Source organism: Camelus bactrianus, chromosome 6 (genome assembly GCF_048773025.1).
Source record: "Camelus bactrianus isolate YW-2024 breed Bactrian camel chromosome 6, ASM4877302v1, whole genome shotgun sequence".
Classification (NCBI taxonomy): Eukaryota; Metazoa; Chordata; class Mammalia; order Artiodactyla; family Camelidae; genus Camelus; species Camelus bactrianus.
The window spans coordinates 38,097,796-38,123,427 of record NC_133544.1 but is presented as its reverse complement, the minus strand read 5'-3'; the positions used below and the strand labels follow the sequence as shown (position 1 = coordinate 38,123,427).

The window sequence follows — 25,632 nt, the reverse complement described above, 5'->3', positions numbered from 1 at the left end:
AATTTCACGGACAAAATTTTATTTGAGTCAAGGCGGTGGGTGACAGGTGGAGGCCCTGGGACCATCTGGGGGTGGAAAACAGGAAGAAAAGAGGCTCTGAGGTGGGAATGTGCAGGGAGGAGCTGCAAGGAGGCCAGCATGGCAAGGATGTTGAGACAAAGAGCCATAGGAAATAACGTCAGAGAGGTCACAGAGGCTGCTCCTGCAGGGTCTTAGAAGCCATTGTAAAGACTCCACAGAGTGGGGTGCAAAGTTGTAAAGGTTTTGAGCACAGGAGTGCCATGATCTGACTTTTATTCTGACTCATTTTAATATCTAGGATAAGGACAGACTGGAAAGGGTAAGTGCAGAAGCAGGAAGACCAGTAAGAGGCTATTGTAATATTCCCAATGCAGATTTTTGACCAGAGTGATCCCCGTGGAGACGGTGAGACAGGGAAAGATACTGGATATATTTTGCAGGTACAGCCAAGAGGACTTATTGGCTGATCAGATGTGGGACTGAAGAATGGTTTTTAATCTGAGCAACCAGGAGAACAAAGCTTACAAAATTGGAGGTGATATTTAAAGACATGAGACAGTGTGAGGTCACAAAGGAAAGAGGGCAGAAAGGAAGAGATTCAAGGACTGAGCCCTGGGCATTCAGATTTGAGGGGATGGGCGATAAGGAGAAAATTAGTCCGGATATGACTACTTGCTGTAACCAGCAAAACCAGAAATGAATAATGGTTCAAACACAATAGAAGTGTATTTGTCACTCACATAAAGTCCAAAGTGGGTGTCCTGATTGGTAGGTGACTCTCCTTCAATTCTGTGGCTCTTAAATCTTTGACACACAGTTTCTGTGGTCATGATGAGTGTCTGCATCATGCAAAGGGGAAGCAAGGAACACGGAGGATGGTGCATGGCAAACTTTTAGGAACCACCTTAGAAGCGGTACCCATGGGCCCTTCAAACTGCCATTGAGATTCAGAAATGCTGTCTAAATAGGTGCTCATGAAAAACAGAAAGCATGTTTGGTAAGCAGCCATCCAGGCTCGTCACAAGGAGGAACCAGCAAAAGGGGCTGAAAAAGACTGGCTGATGAGGCATTAGGAAAGTTAGCAGAGCATGATGTCCAGTGAGCCAACAGAATAAATGATTTCAAGGAGGGGAGATGGGTCAGCTGTGCCCAGTGCTGCTGAAGTATTAAGGTGAGGGCTAAGAACTTGATCATTGGGTTGTTGTTTTTAACGTTGTTGGTGACTTTGACAAGGGCAGATATGGTAGAGTGATGGGGGGCACTGACGTGTTAGAATGAATTCAAGAGAAAAGTAAAGAAAGGAAATTAGACAGAGTGGGCATAGATAACTCTTTCCAGAACCTGTTGAATGTATATCAACACAAAAGTTTATCAGCTACCTTCCCTGTCATGGTTGTGGCAGGAAACAGAATTCACCTTGGGTGGATTAAATGAAGAGACCTGAAGGAAAGTATTACTTAGGGAGGTGTGGGCTGGGTTGAGGGAATAAACAACAGATCTTGGGGTCCCAGGCACTAGCTGTACTGGGAAGCTGTTATCACCTCTAAACTGATGGGACGAGAAGAAGAAATCAGGCTACTGAAACGGAATGAGACGAAAGAGCAGGGAAGAGCCCCCCAGGGGGAGCTGTGCCTGCGACAGAGTGTGGAGTGAAGGCGGGAGCCAGGAAAAGCTGCTCAAACCTTTACTCTCACCCTTCAATCTCCAAAGATTGAGCAAAACTAATGATAAGTCCTCCAGCAAGGGAGCTCAGGAGATGTGGTCCATGAGGCTCATCTTCCCATGGCGTGAAGAAAGGCACAAAAGAGTGGAGACTTGACCAGCAGGTGGGGAGGGAAAGGACAGAAGGTAACAAGCTCCAGTGGGTTGCTTGACTTGGATTCAGAAGTGGAAGGATGTTTGTTGCATTTTATAAAAGACATGCTTTTTGCTTGACTGAAGGCTCATGGGATAGTTACGACATCATTCCTGTTGACTATCACGACACGAAGAAAAAAAAAGGATCGTTGCTCCAAATAACATTAAACAGCTTCTCTGTAGACACCATAATTGTGGAGATTAGCACACTATATTCGTGTAAAATTGGAAACAAATATTTGACTAACCCTCCAAAACCTGTTTCAACAATAGCAACCATTCCACAGGAAGAGGTGCGTAAGTCCCATAATGTGTCGAGGCAGCAAACCGTGTGCACAGCTGAAATAAGAAGGGCTCCCTTCATACCCAAGGCCATTTGCATTTAACTGAAAAGGAGGTAAGTTTGTATTGGTAATCCGCTTGCAAAGTATAGTTTGTGATTATAAAGCCAAGTGATGTGGTCGTACGCTTAGGTCATGTGTGTACATGTGCACATACACCATTCACAGAAGGGAAATAAAGACGGATTCCAGAGTATACCAAAATTCGCATAACCACTAAGCCTCTACCCCTACCCCTGGCTCCTCCTCTTCTGATTCTGTTGTGTAATACAAACACATCCAGGAGTCATCTCTCTTTTGTGGAAGGGATAACAGCTTTACACAATGTTCATGTTTTCAATAATAGCCCATGCAGAGCACACTTGAGGTTTCTTTTATAACTCTCCTAATCATCTTTCACCCAATACAATTAGCGCTATCTAAATTAGTTATCAGTTTACCAAATTGTCTCCTCCTTTTAAAAAAGTCATATTGCAAAATTATAGGTATAGCCATAGACAGAACAGTATTGTATGCTAGCAGACATTTGGAGAGAGATAATGTTCTTAATCCTAATTAGAATTCTTTCCCTTTCTGTATGAACTTCTCAGAATCAGGGGTGACCTTATTTTCATTTGGATAGAGGCATGGTAAATCAGCTGATTTTCATTTGTCTTGCCACACATCGCCTCCTATTCAAATGTGTTTATTTAAGCTCTGGGCCTTTTACTATCTTTCTGCATTACTGCCTCTCCCAAAAATATCTTTTTGGAATAGACTGCATTCTAGTTCCCTTATTCGGCAATATGATCTTTAGCACACATTAACCATTGTTTGAACCATGAGTCCTGCCTTTTGAAGTTACTGCATCCAAGCTCAGCATTATAATGTTTCTGTCAGAGTGCCTCACAGAGACCAGAAAACCCGTGATCACCCACCAAAACCTATTCTCTCCTCTTTCCACAGCACTGGAATTTAAACTAGGCATGTGGATGCCCAGCTAGAGACTACATTTTCAGCCTCCCTTGCATCTGAGTGTGATTATGTGACTAAGTTCAGGCCAATGGGATGTGTACAGCTGTTGGGACCTCCAGCTTTAAAGACAAGCCACTTGTCCCGGTGCACCTCTCTTTCCTATTCCCATAAGCTGGGACATGGATGTGACCATGTTCATGCTTTCACTAAGCAAAGCCAGCTTTGATTATTCGGACAAGCACAATGCCCTAAGGGATGGCAAAGCAACAAGATGGGTTCCTGGTTGACTATGTGGTTCCTGATTTCCTACCATGGAATATTCTCCCTAGAACTATCTTCTTTAAACCACTGTATCTAAGGTTGCTTTGTTAAAGCAACTTAACCTCTATCCTAACTAATACCATTGTCAAATGGGCTGAACTTCTCAAATATATCCGAAAAGATGAGATTAGATCAAAGCATGATTACTTTCAAGGAAAGTAGCTCTTTTCCTTAATTGTTGTGTTTGAGTAAGCAAAACATGAATTTATCCAGAATATTTTCCTTCCTAACCTTAATGATGAAGTGTAAATTACAACTCTTACTCTCAACTTTCCAACATCTGGTCTTTTTTCAAACTTTGCTCATTCAAACCAGAATCTGAAAAAAGTAATTACTCCTAAATAACATTGTAATTATTGACTAAATTAAAACAGGATCAAATATCCAGGAAGAATAATTTGGCCTTTAAAAGTTACTCTTTTATCGAGGATTTCCAAATTCAGGTTCAAATGGCATCAGAGTCATCAACAGCAACAAATAATAATAATAATAATAATAATAATAATAATAATAACAACAACAACAACAACAATAATAATAAACAAACTCAAATTTTAAAAAAAGCAAAAAACACAGAGAAACTCATACCTTGGTCTTTTTGATTTTCCAGTGGGTGTATCTGAGTATCCATCTGTTTTGTTGCTATAGTGAATAGTGGTGTTTGTTGATGTAATTATGAGTTGTCATTCAGAACAAGAAGACATCGTCTCAAAGAAAGTTGACTCCTGGAAACATTGTGATATACAGAAATACACAAGATTTCTTTGTATTTCTTCAAGAAAGGGTCCTGCATCTTGCAAATACAAGAAAGAGCTTATGATGTGGCTTTTGCTGCAATAATGAGGCATTTTTCTTAAGTAACAAAACGAATCAGCACAAAAGCTTTCTTATGCCCTGAGGCTGCAGCAATAGATGCATTTTTTATCTTTTTAAATATTCAAATGATTTGATATAAGCATCCTTTAAATTGCCTCTCTTCCTTTCTGATGTCAGGGTCAGGATGTTGCATGGTGCAAAACTACACACAAATGGATCCCTGAAATAGAAACTCACAAACACTCAAAAGACCAGCATATGCTGCTGACCTGGTGTTCCCGTTATGAGGCCCAGCTTCAGGGTTTTGACCCGACATTTTAAAGAATAGAGATTACTTGACTGTGGCAACTAAACCAACACGCTAAACCCCAGTCATGTGGCCCCTGACTTGAAGCTTAATATCTAATTTTTCTCTGTGCTCCTAGTTTCAAGAGAAATAAATGAAAGAGGCTGCAGACACAGCAAGGCTGCAGCCACAAAGACAGATGTGGCTGGTGCACGGCCTCCCCTGTTTCCGCAGCGTTGCTCATTTCTAATCGGCTTCTCCAGAATCAGACCATTTTCTACACATCCTTCCGTCTATCTGAGTCTTAAATGTGGGTGTTTCTAAGGACTCTGACCTTTACTCTTTTACTAATGTATTCACACACTCTGGGGGATTTTATTCATGCTTATGACTTACATAGAGAACTGTCAGTTGGTTATTTCCAGCTGTTCCCCCCCTAGAAATCTCAAACTCAAAACAAGCAAGACTCAGCTTTCAAAGTTCCCTTCAAAAGTGTCCCTCCCCTCTACTTCCTTCTTAGGGAATCGAACGTACCATTACTCGTCCATGCCAGAAACCTAGGGGGTAGTCTTCACTCCTCCTCCTCCATCACCCCCCCCGCCCCCACTCTAAATCTCCTCCTCAGCTAAATCTTGCCTTTTAAGTATCAACTGTGTCCCGTCCTGCTTACTACTGCTTGTCTGCCCTCATCTCCACACATCAAGTCCCTTGTTAAGTTTCCAAACTGGACTCCCTGGATCCTGGTTCATCAGCTTCTCAGCTTCAGTCCACTCCACATTGCCACAGGCTAATCTTTCTAATATGAAATGTTCTCTCTCATGGTCCTCCACTTAAGAAAACTGAGGCGCTTCCAACAGAGCAAAGCCCAAAGTTCTCAATAAAGTACATGCGCCTCCTGGCCACTGATCTCTCATCATTGCCTAGGAAGCAGTTCCCGCTTCCAGCCTCGCTCCAGATAGGGTGAGCTGCTTGTCTTGGTGTCTCAAGTGTAGGTAACTTTTCCCATGTTGTCAGCATCACTAGGAATGCCCACTCTGCTCTGTACACTAGGAACGAACTCACACTCTCCTCTTGGCTGTCCTGCCTGCATCCCTCTAGACAGAGCAGATCACACCCTCCCTTGCACCACCTGGGTGCTTTGCACATCTGTCTTCTCAGTGGTTATCTCATGGTAGAGCAATTATTTGTTTACATAGTTTTCTGTTTCTCCTAATTAGCTGGAAATTCCTTGAGTGTTGGGATTATTATTTTTAAATCATCTTAGTATCTCAGATCTACTCCAGAACTTGGCACAAAGTGGGTTTCAAGCAGGTTTACTGAATGAATGAACGAACATGTCTGCTGAAAATGCGGTCACTCAAAGTGGTTATATTAGTCCAGGTTCTCCAGAGAAACAAAACCAATAGGATACACACACACACACACACACACACACACACACACATAAATATGTACAAGTCCAAAGGCCTGAGAACCAGGAGAGCTGACGGTGTTCCTTTAAGGTTACGCAGAGTCACTGGAAGAACCACAAATAAATCAGTTATCACATTTGAGCAGACATAGTTATAAAACAGGTTTATCACTGAAGTTATAAGTGTATAAATGCTGTTTACTAAAAGTCTCGTTTATTTAAAAAAAAGAAAGTCCCATTTGGAAACTTCCTTGGACCCTTTACACCGTTAGCCTCTTGGGCTACTTCTAAGAAATAATGGGTAACTGTGCCATAAGTTCACTTGAAGACAGAATCAGTCTCATTCATCTTTTTACCCCCATAAGCCTAGAACAAACTGTAGAAATAAGAATTGAGAAAATCTGCTCTTAGCTTTTGGGGAAACTCTTTTCATTTGCCATAGTAATTGATAGTCCAAGGTAATGAATGTACCATCCACAAGTGTTAATCATAACATTTTTTAAGGCTAGGATAATTATATATAAATACAGCTCATGTCTAGCTTTGAAATCATAGTTTTCTTAGACTATTTGAGGTGCATATATGTGTAATGACTAGAAACTCTCGTTTTGGACTCAGACCTATTTTTGAGCCTCAACTCTGCCACTTGTATCTGTGTGACCTTGACATATCACTTAACCTCCCTATGTCTTAGTTTGCTCAACCTTAAAATGGAACCAATGGAAACAAACTAAATAATGCCATTGAGGGAATTATTACCAGGGACAGAGGAAATTCACAGTAAACAGAAGCTAGTCCAAATCATTTATTCATCCACCAATAATTTGTTAAGTGCCTACTATGTGCTAGGCACTTTTCTCAGTGCTGGGGATTAATTTGTGAACAAAACAGACGAAAAACCCTTCCTGCTCTCAAGCAACTTAAATTCTGCTTGGAAAGACAGATAGTAAGCAACTTAAATAAATAAAAAGTATATTAAATATTGATACATTTTAAGTAGAAAAATAAGCAAGTGAAAAGAATATAGTCGGGGGTGGGGGGTGTTGATATTTTACATAATGTGGCCAAGAAGATGACACTGAGTAGAGACTTAGAGGAGGTGAAGGAGCAAATTCAGTGAATGGTCAGGGAGAACATTCCAGGAAGATTAGACGCAAGTGCAAAGGTCCTGAGGCTAATGAAGGCTTGGTGTTTTCAAGACACAGTGAGAACTCCAGTGTGGCTAGGGCAGAAGGAGGAGAGAAATAGGAGATGAGGTCAGAGAGAGAACAGGGGTCAGATCAGGCAGGGGGCTTTGGGTAATTGTAAGAATATCGGCCATTATTCTGAGTGAGATGGGAGATCCATAGAAAGGTTTTGCATGGAGGGACAACATGAGCTGACTTTGTCTTTTAATAGGCTCACTCAGGCTGAGGAAGGGCAAGGGTGGAGGCAGAGAGGTCAGTCATTGCTGGTGCAATACTCTAGGCAAGAGATGCTGATGACTTGCACTAGGCTGCAGTAGGCTACTGAGAAGCCATAGGCTCCTAGATAGATTTTTTTTTTTTTTTTTTTTAGGGTAGAGCTGTCTTTGCTGACAGATCAAATGTGTGGTGTAAGAGAAAGAAAAGAGTCAAGGAAGTCCTGAGCAACCAGGAGGGTCTGGTTGTCATTAACAGGAGACTGGAGAAATGAGTTTGAAGGGTACCAGCACGAGTACCCTTCAAGTTTAACCACATTAAGTTTAAGGAGTCTATTAGACATACAAATGAAGATGTTGTAGGAATTGAGAGATAATAAGGAAATAATAGAGCATACTAAGAAGAAGAGGGGCTAGAGAGATACTGAAAAACCAGGAGAGTCTTGGAAGTCAGGGAGGAAGGTGGAGCAATAAGGTCTAATGCCACGGACTGGCCAAGTGAGGCGAACCCTGATGATTTACCAATGGGTCTAGCAATGTGAACGTCACTGGTGACCCAGTTAGAAGTGATCCTAGTGGACAGGTGGGAGCAAAATGTCTAAGAAAAGTGGATTCAAAGAGGTGGAAAGGAGAGAAATTGATGATAATGAGTATAGGCAACTTTTTCAAGAAGTTTTGTTGCGAAGAGCAGAAAAGTGGGAACAAGAGAGAGAGTTGTTTTTTTTTTTTTTTAATGGATGAAATGTCTGTATGCTGAAGGAAATGAATGATACATGAGAGGATCAAAAATCTGGTGACCAAAGAGAGAAAGGATGTAATTGAGACCCTAAGTAAGTAAGTGGAGGTGTGATCTAGCATAAAATAGTCATCTGAATTATTTCATAACTGGACCACATACACCAGTGACAGATTGGCCATTTCTTTAAAAGTTAAAATTTGAGTTAACTAGGCTTATTGTGGTGATCTTTTCGCAGTATATACACAAATAGTGAATCATTATGTTGTACACCTTAAACTAATACAATGTTACATGCCAATTATTTCTCAACTTTTGAAAAGTTAAAAATTTAGGATGTAATGGGATAATCTGAGCAGTTGTTTATATTTGGTGCATTTAAAAACACTATATTTCTTTTGTAAGGACAGAAGGGTGAAATAAAAAAAATTTCTCCTTAATGAGAATTTTGAAAATCCAGTGACACAAAGAGAGCACTGCCTGGAAGGTGCTGACTTGGGTCCCAGGCCTGGCTTGTCCGTGAACTTACTGGGTGTCTCAGGGCCTCTCTGAGCACTCGGTTCTTCAATGTTGGATGAAGGAAGAAGATTTCTCAAGGTTTTTCTTTTCAAATGCTTTGTGGTGCTGGACCTTGATTTTTACAGGGTGCCGTGTTAGCAGTTTTCAGGATGCCAGACCAAGAAGCAGACGTGCCCCTTCTGGAATTTTCAGGACCCTGGAAGTTGTTTCCCCCAGAACATGCAAGGGAAATGCACTGTGAAACATGCCCATTGTTTGAGCCTCTGTCCACAGCCGATTCCCAGCACCTGAGCTGCACCGGAATTATCCAGGTGCTACTAGAATAACAAAATTCTGTCCTCACTCTCAGACATGCCATAATCTGAGTGCGGCCATGGGGTCTATATTTTCATAAGTTTCCTCATGCAATCCAGTTGGCCAAGTTTGAAATCACTGGCTTAGAGGGCTGAACCTTTCCTATGCGTTTAAACTTACTAGGTTATATTGTTTTTTCTGACCGTCTTACTTGTCATTATACTTCAAATGTTCATCAGCTGAGTGAGATAAATGAGAAAACAGCTCAATCTGCATAATCTTTCTCCTAAATATTAAATGAATACAAAATAAAGTGTAGTCTACACTCGTGAAAGTTACTCATATACTTTCCCTTAACATTCTACTATGAAAATTTTCGAACATACAGAAAAGTTGAAAGTATTAAACAGTGAGTAGCTACACACCCACCACCCAGATTCAGAGATGTATTTTGTAAATATTTTCTCATCTGTGATTTCTGGCTCCTTTTCTTAATGATGCCTTTTGAAGAGGAGATTTATAAATTTGGTGAAATCTAATCTGTCAGATTTTTCTTTTTATCGTTTGTGCTTTCTGTGTCCTAAGAAGCATTTGCCTACCCTCAGACTGCAAAAATATTATCCTATACTCTAAAAATTTTGGAGTCCTAGCTCTTACATTTAAGTATATGATCCACCTTGAATTGATTTTTCTGTGTGATGTGATGTAAGATCAAGGTTCTTTTTTAGTTTTCCCTTATGGATATCCAGTTGTCCCAGCACCATTTGTTGAAAAGACTTTCTTTCCTCATTGTATTACTTTGGTGACTTTATCAAAAATAAAATTAAAAAAATAAAAAGAAGGGAAGGAAGGAAGGAAGGAAGGAAGGAAGGAAGGAAGGAAGGAAGGAAGGAAGGAAGAAAGAAAGAGAGAGAGAACAGTAAGTTTGGGCTCTGTATTCAGTTCCATTGCCTAGTTTATCTCTGTGTATGCCAACACCACAGATTGCAATTACTGTAGCTTCATAACAAGTCATAAAGTCAGATAGCAAAGCCCTCCAAATTTGTACTTTGTTTTAACATCCTATTAGATATTCTAGTTTCTTTGCATTTCCATACAAATTTTAGAATCAAAATCTATTCATATACTCTTTTTTTCACTTTATTTTTTAACATTTTTTATTGATTTATAATCATTTTACAATGTGTCAAATTCCAGTGTTCAGCACAATTTTTAAGTCATACATGGACATACACACACTCATTGTCACATTTTTTTCTCTGTGAGCTACCATAATATTCATATACTCTTCAAAACTGAAGTTTAAAATGTTTAATATAGCCAAGCAGCTAAATAGAGTCCCATGCATCCAAGAAGAGTTGTATGCATTTATGTCCCTGTATAGATTGAGACACTAACACCTTAAGATCACACATCTCATCATGGAAATCAATTTTTCTTCCCTTGGTACATCAACTACTCCCAAATCATGTGGCCCATGGCCTCTGCCAGTGAGCCATTTGTCCATAGCTAGCAGCTCTGCACTGTTCAGACTGGATTATCTAACCAGGTCCTATGATATCATAAACAAAACAAGCCACGGTAACAAAATTGCTCTTACTTTGACTGTAACCAAGTGAATCCAAATATAAAATTTTTAACTGATACATTAAAAAAAATTGTGGCTTATTTGTTTCAAGTTAGTCCTATTGAACAAGTTCAAAAAATTTTGTAATTTCTAAAGAAAACTGAAGGAAAAAATCCATTTTAACTGCTGAACTAAGTTTTAAATCAATATTTCTATAAAGAACAGCTTACTATGACTTAAATATTCTTTCTGCAGGATATCATACAGTGATACTTTCCAAAGCCAAGTTATTTCATCCACTATATGGTAATTAATGACAACAGGGTGGCAGGCCTTCTCCTTTTAAACTCTAGTTGATTCCACACTTTCCCAAAGATTCCTTCTATCTTGAGAAATTGGTTTTGAAAAAAGATTAACTAGTGGAAGGCGAAAGGGAAAAAGAAGTCTTCTTAAAAAGTTAAATCTTCTTTTGCAGACACTGGCATGTACTTAACATATTCACAGAAGTATCCCCTCCAGTTATGTTGCAAAAGCCATGCAAATAATAATTGTGGCTAAGTGCACTACACTGACAGTCAATATTGTATTTTCCAAGCTTGTACTCATTATTCTTTATAGTATTCATGCATTTTGGGAAAGATCAAAAGATTTACATATCACATGGAGTGCTTTAGGGAATAACTTGCTGAGTACTTTAAATGCATAATGTTCTGTAGCCTTTTAAATACGGATTTCACGTCTCTCTTCTTTGTGATAAAGAAATAACAAGATAGAGCTAGATGTTTTTTCTTAATATAATAAAATGTCTATTTTAAAATATTAGATAAAAGTTTGATATTTTTATCTATAATTCTAAATACAATTCTGTGATCCAAAATAATAAATTTTTTTTTCTTCAATATATATGTTGAAAAAGCATCCACATGACCCAACTCCATCAGATTCTCAAGCAGTTCATTACACAAACATGCCACAAATTTGACTGAAGTTACTAAATAATAGAACTGATTCATCTGCCCACAGACACTGAGAGTGTAGCCTTTCTGGAAGCTGAGAACAGGATTCCATGGCCTTCATTCCACAAAGCTTTAATATAAAATAAGATGGAAGGAGCTTGCAATAGGCATTTGTCAGTGGGCATGGTTATAAAAACATAAGGGAGAAAGTTCTTAAGAGAAAAGGAATCTGGCTTACTGGCTCTGAATTTTCCTTACCTGAGATGAAACGAATAGGAGTTTGAAAGGTTTGCCATTCCAGGACTCCCCAAAACTCATCAACATTTCTTCCACCCACAAAGTTGCTATCAACAACAACACTGAGAGGAGTTAACAAACAACACCCGCTGGAAGACACTGCTCTTCAAGCAACAGCTTTGAAGAGAAAACATGAAAATTTCCTAAAATCGTCTAAGCCAAGGCGAACCACACCAGAAAGTCATGCTCCTCAACACCCTCCAAAATATCAGTAATTAGATACTTTAGGAACATCGATTTTCAGGGGTTCTTCTCCGAATAAATCACACTAGTTTGTTTAACTACACTAGTTACCCAGATCAATAATTTTAAGTTTTTTGTTTCACTTGCAGTCACTTTACCCTGGTGCATGTAAGTTCGACCGAGGAGTGAGGAGGGGACAACTGAAGCAGAAGAGGAAAGAAAGACCTCATAACGTGTAAGGATCAGAGTGCAGGCACCATGTTACCTTAGAATACTGAACAGATGACACGCTAATGCTTTCCAACTAAGCCAAATACTCGAAAACTTTACAGCACAGGAAGGCACACAAGAAGGAGGCGGAACGCTGAGTGAGCCGATTCAAGACGTATGTTTCCACAACTGGTAGGAGTGTGTCACTCCCTCACATGTAACCACTTTGCACCAGGGTGCACACAAACATTCTTTGTTTTGTCCATTCCTGTCATAGTGTCCTCCTGCCACAGACAAAATTCTGTGGGGCATGGACAAGAGAGGAGGACTCATCATCATAAACCTTTCTTCCTGAGAAGCCCTTGCCTTCCTACTACAGGCAAAAAAAAAAAAAAAAAAAAAATGCTGGGAAAACTGGAGAGTGTATTGATTTGGAGCATTTCTCTTTACTCCAGAACAAACCAAATGAAAACTGTTCTCTAATGAAGCATAACAGTGTAGAGAATTCTGCTTAAATATTTGCTCAGATAATATTTTCTTACTCTGAAGCTCTGAGTCTGGCAACAGAGACAGATTAATAATAGCAATGAGCCCTGTGGCTGTTTGAAGAGAGACTCCGTGAATCCAGAGGTAACAATCAAATAAGCTCTGATAACTTACACCGCAAAACCGTATACAGTGCCAGGGGGCTCTTCTCTGTGAGCCTGAATGTTTAAAGCCGTGACACTGGCCCCTCGACATCCTAGAGGGTCACTGTCGCAGATGCTGCAGAAATGGCAGAGCACAGGACACATGCTGTCTGACAGCTTCAGCTTCAGAAACATTTCAAAACACCTGAAGAAAAATGGCAGTTTTTAAATCCGTATCTACATTTAACATCACGATAAGGAAGATGTCTGGATAATAATTCTGAATTAAAGATGCCAAAAATATAAAATAGAGAGAAGAAAAAAATATATAAGCAACTAAAGAAATAGCTTTTTCTGTTCTTTTTTTTTAACGAGGAGAGGAAGAAAACAACAAACAAAGTGAGATTCTGGGTTTCCCTTATTAGACTGTCAGACCATTTACAACCAGTGTTGGTGGCATTCATGTTGGTGAATGATATTCAAAATAGGGGTGGGTTATAAATATATATGGGAAATACAGACAATGTCTACTAAGAATTTAATATCAGTTTTTGATATTAATATGTAGATTTGACATGAAAATATGTTCACAATATATCAGGTGAAAGGCATATTACAGAGCAATATTTTTATCATGTTCTTGATTTTATAAAATATGTGTGTTATGTATGCCCAAGCACAGAAAAAGAATGATGATTATCTCAGGTAAAATATTTGTAAAATATTTGCTGTTTTTCTTATTCTTTTTACTATTGCCTAAGATACTAATTATGTGCACAAGTTCATTTTATAATCAGAAATAAAGCTATAAAACAATTTCCATTTTGAACAAAGAAAAAAAGCAATGCACTTTATTTTAAAGTAAAAATTGGGGGGGGTGCTTAGCACCAAATTCTATTTTAATACATAAATTCACACTTAAGTGATTATTATATTTTAAAAAATCAAATCCAGAAACTTTGACCAACAGTGGCATTAATAGTGAGGGTTCAGTTACAGAGAACACAATCTACTTGGGTTTACTGAGGCAGAAATGGACTTCTTACACTGTACAGCATGGCCTATGTGATGGGTGGGACGGCCAAAGAGACAGATTCTAGGCTGAGTTTCTAGGAACAGCCTAAAGCAGTAAATCTGTTAATTCTTCTTAATTCAGTCTTTGGTAAACATATCGAATTGGTGAAATCAAATTACATTTGCACCTCTAGCTGCAAGGAGATCTAGGGAATGTAGTTTTCAGATCTCCAGCTTCAGCACTGTTGGAAAGCACACGAAAAGGAGGCTGAATGGTGAGTGGGTCAATCCAAAATAAACACTTCAGCAACTGAATAGAAAAATGTCAGTTAATATGCAGAGAGATTTCTATTACTATTTTGCCAAGTGATTGCTGTAAACCTTCTCTGCAAAGTTTCTATTTATATACCAAAGCTAATGGAGAGAAAATGTGATGGATGGACTATGTCTAAAAACCAAATGGGTCAGAAAAAAAGACCTATAAATAGGTAAATTCAATTATCCTTCACCTCATACTTCAAATTGTTCAAATACATCTTTCAAGTTTTACTCAGATATCTTTTTTAAAAGAATTTGAACTTCTTAATATGTATGTTTCATGAAATTTGAACACTTCTCAACTCCAAACACAATTTTATTTGTTAATAGCCTTTAATCAAACCAGGTAATCTTAGCTAAATAATTATCTTTCTAAATTGAATAGCAGCATATACGCTTAGTTCACAAGTTCTTTGAGTTCTCACTCACAGTGGTATTTTCAGATAATGGTATGCATAACCTTCATATTTTTATGTCTTTTAACATATGGGTGTATCTGTTCTTAATCTTTCACTGGCAATGATGGTGTTTCAGCACCCTCTCTACTTTCTCTGCTAGAAAAATATTACTCAGCCTTCAAGACTCAACCAAAAAATCCCCTCCTCTGAGAAGGCTTTCCAAACTTCACGTCAGAATTTTGTTATTCTCACCCTCTTTCTCTGCACTGTCACGGCTGGTAGACTTAATATAGTGTATTGCAGAGAGCATAATACCTGTCTCCATTACTGCTCCTTCCCCATCACACTGAGAGCGACCTGAGAACAGGTTTTGGTTATGTGACATCCCCAGGAGATTATGATGGTGAAGGAACTGAGAATAGGGGCAGGGTGATCCTCCAAAGGGAAATTAGCATGATTTGTCAGCAGAAGGAGGAAGAAAATCAATGAACGACCACTGCACAATGAAGAAAACATCCTGACTGGATCTCAAAGGCATTTCAAAAGAGAAAAGTCAGTCTCAAGGCTCACATATGATTCCATTTACATAAAATTCTCAACATGACAAAATTATAGAGATGGAGAAGAGAGGAGAGGTTGTCAGGGGTTAGAAATGGTGGTGGAGAAGAAAAGTGGGTGTGACTATAAAGGGTGATGGAACAGTTCTACATATTGATTGTGGTGGTGGTTACACAAATCTATACAGGCAACTGTACTAAATATTTGACAATAAAATACGAAGTATCTTATTTAATCCTCATGATCTCTATTATCGTCATTTTATAGATGAGGAAATTGAGGATTAGAGATGTTAGGAAACTTACTTACTCAGGCTACGTGGGTACATAGCTGGGTAGCCCAGGATGCAAACTAAGATCTGAATGTGCCGTCCGTTGTACGTCCTTGTTGGTATCTGCTGCTGAGAGGGAGGCTAAGTAAGACCACAGGTCTGACAAACTTCAACACAGGAAGGTAGAATTCTTCTTCTTGATTTTAAACCCAAGGACAACTTCTTTTATATATTACAGCCAAATGTAACAATATCAAAACATGAATTGAAAATAACAATACGCATAATGCCTATTCTAAAACCACACTTAGCCACTTTAAAGCCCTCTGGATTTATCAGAATACAAATAAAAGAGTAATGAATATACTTTACAGAAATGCATAAAGGTATACCAAACCAGACAATTTGTCCTGAGACAAGACCATTTAACAGTTCTGAAGTCATGGGTGTTTAGAATCTATTTAAAATGTTACTTCTTTAAAAATACCATATGATCTCACTTATATGTGGAATTTAAAAAAAAAATGACACAAATGAACTTATTTACAAAACAGAAACAGACTCACAGACATAGAAAACAAACTTATGGTTACCAAAGGGGAAAGGGAGGTGAGGTGGAGGGATAAATTGAGACTTCAGGACTTGCAGATACTAACTACTATATATAAAATAGATAAACAACAAGGTCCTACTGTATGGCACAGGGAACAATATTCAATACCTTAAAATAGCCTGTAACAGAAAAGAATATGAAAAGGATACATATATGTATAAATGGATCACTATGCTGTACACCAGAAATTAACACAACATTGTAAACCAACTGTAAAAATAAGCAGAAAATGATAAAAAATAAAATACTGCTTCTTTGTAATGAATATAATTTTAATCAGATGATAATGATTTCTAAGGACTGCAGAGCGTGGATAATACAAAAATCACTTATATTTTGCTTTTATATGCAATTTATATTATTTTTGTAGCAACAGATTTACCTTCCTATTGAATGTTGCTTATCCAGACTAGTAAATTAGTCTGTTTTCCCTGAGTGTAAACCAACTGAGTAAGTTAGGTAGTGTTCACATGTTAAGAAGTTACAGGGTGCCAAGTGGCAATGAACATGCATTTCTTGTACGCAGATCATCTGGTGCAGAAGACTGGACTTGATATTCTTTGAAGACACTGAAGAAGTCCCTGCCTTCATGGAATTTGTGGTCTAGTTGTAGAGAGAAAATGTGCACATTAAGACACCTTAAAAATTTGAAGCAACATATTAACAAAAGCAAAAAAAGATAAGATGTAAAATATAACTAAACACAAAAGTTCTAAGGATATGCAAAGAACAAAATGATTACAATAAAGATACAACTAGTAAGTGAAGATATTTGAACCAAGTTTATAGGAAGCCTTCCTAGGATGAAAAGCTTTTAAGAGATAATCCCCAACACCTTGTCTAAACTGAGTAAACGTTGCCACTTGATGGGCTCTCTTTTTCATGTTAAATATGCCAAGACATACATGGTCCTCTATCGGCAGAGTTACGAAATGAACTCTGCTTTTCCTGTTACAAACAAGAAGACTTTCAATAGTTCTCTAGGTTTCTCTTTGCGAAATAAAAATTTCAGAGCTTTTCCTTGATGCTGGAGGCTAACAATGCCATATGTAAATTGCCTTTCATTCCATACCTATCTGAATTTATTTGAGCAAAGGAGTGTGGATAAAAAAAATTTAATATACATTTTAGGATAAATAGCTATTAGTTTTGTTATATTATGCCAAAGTGAGGAGTTGAATGACTCATAGCCAACAAGGAAAGTCATTATACAATCACATGCAGATAAAATTGAAATATATGCTCTAAATGAGATTATTCAGCTCCAGGAGAAACTGAACATACCAAAGTGCTTTTCAATGTAGAGTGACTTTCACTTCACCTTTGTACACAGAAGTTCAGAAATTAACTATTTTACCAAACAATCCCTTTTTTTTTTGCTGTGAGCATGTCTCTCGAGCCTGCTGTTGCAACTTCTTTTATTATATTTTCTATTATACATGTCTTCAAATCCCAAACTCTGTAATCCTGGCATGACTCATAATGACTGGACAGCCATAAGAGAAATCCCAGGGGAACCATTCTGTCCCTGAACTTCCACTCAGCTCTTTTTTATATCTGTACAAGATACAGAGCTGAACATGATCTGACTCATTATTACAGTTCAGCCTCAGCATAAGGATCCCACATCGTGAGAATACTCATTTGGTTTCACCGGCCACTAATGGAAATTGTCGCAAGAAAGCATTAGAGAAGGGGCAGTTCAGCAAGTTAGACTCTATATCCTTTCTCTCTCTCTCTCACTTCAGCTCTACTTTGCCCTTTCACAAAAAAACAAACAAACAAACAAAAAAAACAAAAAAAAAAACTGGATATCTACTATTTCCTTTGAACAAAATGTTCTGTCTCTTTAAAAACATACATGTTTTAAAACCATTGTTCTGAAAGGTGAGGTATAGTCCCCAGGTGCTGTCTTCTAGCTTAAAATCACTACATCTGAAGTCAAATTCTCAACAGGAAATACTGCATATCAATGAAGAGAAATACAGAGAAGGAATGAGTTTATCAAATAAAACATTCAAAACAAGTGAAATTAAAGGGCAGTACTTAGTGGGTCAAAATGCTTGCTTTCTTATTTCTGAGAAACACGATCAATGAACCCCATTTATATCTTACTCAAAGTGTCCAAATCAAAATTCTTTGCATGAATTTAAGATTATTTAAGTGTAAAGTTGTCATCTCATAAAATGTGTTTGCACTTTCCAGGATTCTGCCCTCATGTACACTTAAACCCATGAGAATTGGCTGAGTCCTGTGGTCTCAGAGTTACCTGTCCCAAACGTGGGCCTTGTGTCTCACCTTAGGCTCACTCTGGTTGGATGCTGCCATACAGTCAGTCTTCTTTGGGGAGGCTGCCTTTGGAAATTGCAGGCACATAACTTGAATATGCTGACAACGTTCATTCCAAACACTGTACAAAAATCAGGTTCAGCAAAGAACTCTGAAACAAAATCCACTTTATTCTTATCCAAAATGAATGTGATATTCAATAAAAATAACTACTAGAACATCCCAGTTTCTAAGCGTTCTTTCATGACCCACTGCTCATTTGCTTCTCTGACTAATCCTGCACGATGAGCACTGTGTCACTCATATTATACTGTATTGAGACGAGGAGATGCAGGAGGTTAATTTGACGGAAACTCAGATTTTCTGACTTCAAATTTCCCAAGGAGAACAAACTCACTTCTGATTTAAAGTTCGACATTCTTTCATTCAAGAGCAGTACCAGAATTTTAGGCAAAAATTTCCTTTCTCTATGTATTTCTTTGACATGTTGTCAAGAGAGAGTGCATTTTCAAGGGAAGGTAGATGAACATTTCAAGTATATTCTTGGATCCATGAAAATTTTCACTAGTTCTTCCCATTATTTATTATAAATGGAATCGTGTGAATATGAATATACAAGAATAATGCTGAAGGCACCAAAGTGCAATACAAAGGACTGGGGGTACAAGTGCTATTTCAGAATTATGGCAATTAAGTCCTTAAAAGCAGTCTTATTTCATTCATGGTGAGCAATAATTCATCTGAGCTGATTTATGTGGCTGAGGAAGAAAAAGAACCTCATCTCAATTTAAACTCATAATAGATCTTTTGACTACATTCAGTCACATTTTCTAATTAGTCACTAGACAGTTGAATTCAACTAATCAAGTTAGCAATCTGTAATAATGGTCCAACTAGTGGTGTGAGACATCAAACCCATACACTGAAACCAAGAAGAACTGAGAAATTAAATACCTAGCACTCAACTTCAGAGCTTTGTAAGAAATAAATTTATTTGATTAATGCACTTTTTTTTAATACATTTGAAAAGGTGGCACATGTACACAATAATGGAAAAAAATTCAAACAGCATGAAACAATACACAGTAAAATCTGAGTGTCAGATCACCTGGCTCCCATTCCCAGAGTACCACCGTTCAGCCCTTCTTGTTTATCCTCCAGACATATAGTCTATGTATAGATAAACGTACCTATGCATATGGGTGTATTTCTTTTCTATCCTTACACAAATGATAGCATACGACATACATTATTCTACACCTCACTTTTTGCCCCTGATATGTCTTAAAGGTTAGCCCGTGTCTTTGTAGGTGGAGCTAATTCACGCTTCTGAATGGCTGAATAATGCTCCTTTATGGATATGCTATCAATGAGATATGCCCTACAGATGATCCTTAAGGGTTTGCCAATTCTTTTGCTATTATTTGAAATAAATCTGTAATCAATATCCTTTATGGACGTATGTAAGTATACATGGGAGATAAATTCCTAAGACAAATTTTTTGACTCAAAATATGTTACTTAACTGGGAATTTCTGACATTACTTAATTATTTCAACTGAAAGTTATTCAGAAAGATTTATCATCATTGTTAAGAGAGAAAGGAATCAAGAGGATTAATGATCTTCCTTCACAAACACTACACTGAAATGAAGTGAAACTTTTATCAAGAAGTGTTACTCACAGACATAGAAAACAAATTTATGGTTACCAGTGGGGAAAGGGGGTGGAAAGGGATAAATTGGGAGTTTGAGATTTGCAGATACTAACTAATATATATGTATACACATACATATATATATATATATATATATATATATATATTTAAAGTAGATAAACAACAAGTTCATAGTGTATAGCACAGGAAACTACATTCAGTATCTTGTAGTAACTTATGGTGACAAAGACTATGAAAACGAATATATGTATGTTCATGTATGACTGAAGCATTTAGCTGTATACCAGAAATGAACACATTGTAAACTGACTATACTTCAACAACAAGAAAAAATACAAAAAATAAATTTTAAAAAATTATTCAATGACATATAGTATTAAAAGTATAATTGGAAAAATAGAACATTTATTTAAAAACTAGAAATAGATTTGAAAATAGAACTTTTTGCAAATACCTTAAGATTCAAAGCAATAATTATGAAATTTTTGCGATAAATAACTCCTGAATAAAAACAAAGGTGTGTCTGGGTGTGTGTGCACACACACACAATGTTAGAAGGTCAAAAAGATGAAGAATAGGGTAATTTCTATCATTTGAGGTCTAGTTACTCATTAAGACCTCTGGGAGAAAGGCTATCAAAAACAGTAATCCACAAAGCTTCTCTCTTCCTTAGGGCTTTATCCCTCTCACCACCTCTCCTGCATGCTGGCATGAAGGGGCTGAAATGATACGTGCTATTAAATATATATATATGTTTTTTTTCTAAATCACAAAAGGTGGTCTGTGCAGAGAAAAAAAACCTCATCCAGATCTGAGACTTCTTACTTCTCAAGGGTATCCCTGGAGTCTTGAGAAAAGATAAGAAGAAATTAGACATATCTGACACTTCTCCATCTTAGGAAGCAATTTTGTAGGCAAAACCAAATTTTACTACAACCCACTGCAACGGTGAAACTCTTTTAGCTTAGCTGAGAATTCCCCAAATTTCAAGATGCTCAAATAAAGGAAGGGTCTGGGTGAGCATAATGTTTGCATGAGATAAAATGTAAAACCCCATCTATTCTTTCTTTTCACACAAAAAAATTAAAATTACAGCATATTTTTCTAGCCAACTGCCAAAAACCTGAAATGCAGTTTTTGTCTTGCTCTCAACTGCTGATGCTGGCTTCCTTCGAGGCAATTCAGGACAGCATCTGGCTTACCTCATGTTCCACTGAAATACAGGTTCTGAAAAGCAGCCTGAAGATGACATTCTGGAAAGAGGAACTATGTTCTGTGCGGCGGGGGAGGGACAGGGGAGGTGGGAGCAGGGGGAGGTGGCCGAGCGGTGTTCATGCAAATATATTCCCTGGGCTTATTTGCTGGCAAACGGAGTCGACACCCAGCCATTTGAAACTGGGCCAGCGAGTTTGGCACATCTTCTGCTGGCAGAGCACGAGCCCAGCACAGCGTCCTGCTGCTGTTGGCATGTATGCAGCTGTCTTTCTTCATCTGACTCTCCACCACAGCGGCTGACTCAACAGGTGTTGCCAGGGACACAGTGTGTTTGGCAGCTGTCAACTTTCAATAATCATCTCTGTAGCATATCCCTTTCTACTCTCCCACCCCAGTTCTTCTCCCCTCACCACCCACTTAAAAGCACCCAGCACCATTTGGGCCTTTGCAAAGCGCAGAGTGAGACAAAGGTGCTGAACAAGGCGCATGGTCATCTGGAAGGAGAAATCCTGCCTGGGCCTGGGCTGAAGTGTGATAGGGTTTTTACAAGACAGCAGTCTTTGGGGTGCATCCAGTTATCCTCTTTAATTCCCACTTCTGAGGTAAACTGTTAACCTATTTTCCCTGACCATTATTCCTCCCATTTTTTATTACTTCTTTTGAATACCAGCTCCTCCCATTACAGACTGTGTGATCTTAACCATGTCCTTTAACCAGTCAAGCCTCAGTTTTCTCATCTAAAAAATGGAGACAATATTTGCTATCTATACCAATGAAATAAAGCGGGCAAAATATTTAACACTAAGTGCCAGTAGTTAGTGATTCCCCTCCGCCCCCAACTGCTCCGGAGTTTCATCCTGAAAAGCTCTAGGCTTTAATAACTGCCTTGAATTCCAAAGACGTGATGCCTTGCTCTTTTCTGCAGCTTCATTCCCATTCTTACCAGTCATAACGAGAAAACACACAGGCCTCTAAAGGTCTGGGGGAGATGCCAAAGAGATGTTTTCTAAAGGCAGGAATATAGCTATTTATTACAGCCTTGTTTATAATTCTAAATACTGGAAAAACCTAAATGACCATCAGTGAGAAATAGATAAATAAATGGATGAAGAAATGATGGCACTTTTTATGGCAGGTAAATTTAATTAGATTAGTCAATGAATAAATTAACTAGATTATTTATGTAAGCTCATATAGCCCTTACAATATGCCAGATGTTTATATATTAACTCATTTCAACCTCATAACAACTCAGTGTGCTGGACACCATCATTATCATCATATTTGCCCATAGATGGATCTCACAAACAAGGTCAAGTGTAAACAGCAAGTTGGCAGAATAATACATGCATCAAAGAATTAATGTAAATTTCAAAAATACACATGGGAATTTGTTATTTATGGAAACACATGTATAGAAAATTATAAAAACAAGGACTGAAAGAATACACACCAAGTTCATGTTGTAGTTGCTTCAAATGAAGGGATAGGAACGTGGGACCGGAAAGTACACAGGGGAGACTCCACTTTTATCTGTAGGGTCCTATTTATTTAGTATTTTAATATTAAAATTAGATAGCTCTGGGTAATGCATGGAATATTTTAAAGCCTATTTTCCTCTGTATTTTGTATTTTGGTAAAACAATGTACCTATAGAAAAGTGCATAAAATATATTTATAGAGTTTCACAGACATCATGAAGCAAAAGTCATGTGCCCACCATCCAGGTCAAGTAAAGCAGCGTCAGGGATCTCTGGCAGCCTGCGGACCCTTCCTTCCCCAATAACAACCCCACCCAGCAGCCCCCAGAGAGAATCTCCATCCTGAGCTCTGTGGGGCTCATTGCCTTATTTCTCCCCTAGAACTCCACCACCTATGTCTGTATCCTGAACAACAGAGCCCAGCTGTCCCCGTTTATGAACTGTAACAAGCAGAATCGTAAAGTAGGTATTACTTCATGGCTTCCTTTTGCTCAGTGTTGCGTTCGTGAGATTTATCTGTGTTGCTCCTTACTCCTCATTGTTGAGTAGCCTTCCACATTCAGTTACCCCACTCACTCTTGATTGACATTTGGGTTGTCTTCTCTACCATTTTTAAGCTCAAAAGAAAAGGCGGTTGTTTTGTCCAGCAGATACCCAAGAATGAGTATATTCAGATTTCTCCTCAGCTCATCCTCAGAAAGGATGAGAGTAGCCTTAATTGTTTAACCAAGGAAGACATTTTCCTTTGGACTTATTACTGATTTGTTTCCTTTAATTTCTTCTTCACTCCCCTAATTCAACAGGTTGCTTTTCTTGGCCGCTTTATTTGCCTTCACATTTTGAAGTACTGCAGCCCAGAATGGGATCGTTGAGGCCATAATCTAACCCGAACCCTTTGTCTTACACTTAAGGAAACACGCTTCGGTGCCCTGCAGTTCATTTTTAAATACATTTTAGTAGCTCTGAGACCTATAGATGGTAACAGTCATTGGAATAGGAGTTTTAAATGTTCTATTGTCTCTGGCAGCTGGTTAATCGTATGTTTAAGAATAAAGCATTGCTAGCGTTTCTCTGCAGGGCAAATCTACTCTATATGAGACTCATACTGCGTGCCACAAAGATGTTGCCAAACGTCTAAATGAATTTTTCCCCTCCTCATTATTAATCGCTATACAGCATTGCTTTTAAAAAAAACCACTGCAGGCCCCAGTAGTGGGGAGGGAAGAGCCCATGAAATAGCATTATTCTCCCAGCACATACCAGTAATCAGGCCACGCAGCAAAGGCAGCAAAATTTCTTTATTATAAGGGCCTCAGCAATGCTGTAAAAGGCCTCTTCCTGCTCTCCAGTATTGCCATTAATATGTAAAAGCTTAAGCTTGCTAAAGGGATTATTGCACATCCTATCTGATGGTAAACTGGCATTGCAATGATTACATGTATCTTTTTGTCATTTTCTCATAAAACATCTTACTCTTGAGCAGTATAATTGGCCTCTTACTAATGTTAATGATTAAATCAGCATAAATGTAACACACTGCTTTAAATGGAAGGCATGTTTGCAATCTCCAGGGCCTTGAATGTATGCTTTACAGCATGGTCATTATATTCATTAGGTGTGTGAGTGCACACACATATACATACATATATATTATACAGAGTCTATACATATTACAATAACAGTCAGCTGATAGGTTGTCAGTTACACCACAAATCTATACTAAAATCCTCATGTCCTTGAGCCTTCTGGCCCCTTCTTTTAGGTCAAGGAAGTTCTGACATCTCCATCTTATTTCAGAAGCCATCCTCAAATGCAGGTGTTAAGGAACTATCCCAGAAAACTCTCAGACTAGCTCACAAGTGCTTGACATAATATTGAGTCCTGAGTGACGGGTGAAAAATACCCGTCAGTGAAATTCCACCCCTTATTCAAAACCCTCTTTTATACTTGTATTCTCTCCTTTCCTGACAATACGCAATAGCCAGAACTTATTGTTCCTTTGCAAATCTTATAGAAACTAAGCTAATGGGAAATTTATCAGGATCAGGAATCAGTCATGAGAAACTGAGGCAAGAGCATTGTCATTGGAATTGAAAACAAAGTAGAGATTTGGTCACAAGAAAAAGGCAAAACAGAAGCTGAAGTGAGGTCAGATTTTACTATTCAGCAGGAGGAAGATCTAAAATATGTCGCTACCCTGAGAGAACTTTCTCTCTGTGTTTGCAAAGGCTCACTTTTAATGAATGCTCTCATTAGCCCTAGTCCCACTGAAGTCTTTTCAGCTCTAACACAGAGCAGAAGTCCATTCAGTGTGAATCAAGTATAAGATTAGAAATGGTATGGCAGCAAGAGTGACTTCAGATGCTAGGCTAGAGTTCCTTCATTTCCCTCAATTCAGAACTGGACTGGTTCTAGAGCTAAAGGATGGACTGAGCCTAGAAATGGCAGCTCAGGGGCTTAGAGGCACTATACAGAATAGTTAAAAACTTAGAATGGGAAATAAGATAGAGCTTCCACTCAAATCTCTGCTACTCATTATGGAAAACAGTATGGAGAATCCTCAAAACACTAAAAATAGACTTACCATATGATCCAGCAATCCTACTCCTGGGCATATATCCAGAGGGAACTCAGACTTGAAAAGATATATGCACCCTAATGCTCATAGCAGCACTATTCACAATAGCCAAGACAAGGAAACATTCTAAATGTCCACTGACAGATGACTGGATAAAGAAGCTGTGGTATATTTATACAACGAAATACTACTCAGACATAAAAAAGAATGAAATAATGCTATTTGCAGCAACATGGATGGAACTGGAGATCATCATTCTAAATGAAGCAAGCCAGAAAGAGAAAGAAAAATCCCATATGGTATAGAACAGGGAACTATATTCAATATCTTACAGTAACCTATAATAAAAAAGAATATGAAAACAAATATATTAATGTGTATACTGAAACATGCTGTACACCAGAAATTGACACATTGTAGCT

At 38.2% G+C, this 25,632-nt stretch overlaps 1 long non-coding RNA gene across 2 annotated transcripts; it reads right to left on the bottom strand.

Moving 5' to 3' along the window:
* Positions 1–9,426: 9,426 nt before the first annotated feature.
* Positions 9,427–25,087, bottom strand: LOC141577911 (uncharacterized). 2 transcript variants are annotated; one of them, XR_012507511.1, is made up of 3 exons: positions 21,139–25,087; positions 18,268–18,409; positions 9,427–16,572 (listed from the first exon to the last, which is right to left on the bottom strand). It is a non-coding gene; the product is annotated as an uncharacterized LOC141577911 (long non-coding RNA). The 2 variants fall into 2 exon arrangements; XR_012507512.1 differs by having other exon boundaries at positions 18,268–18,379; positions 21,139–25,085.
* Positions 25,088–25,632: the final 545 nt, after the last annotated feature.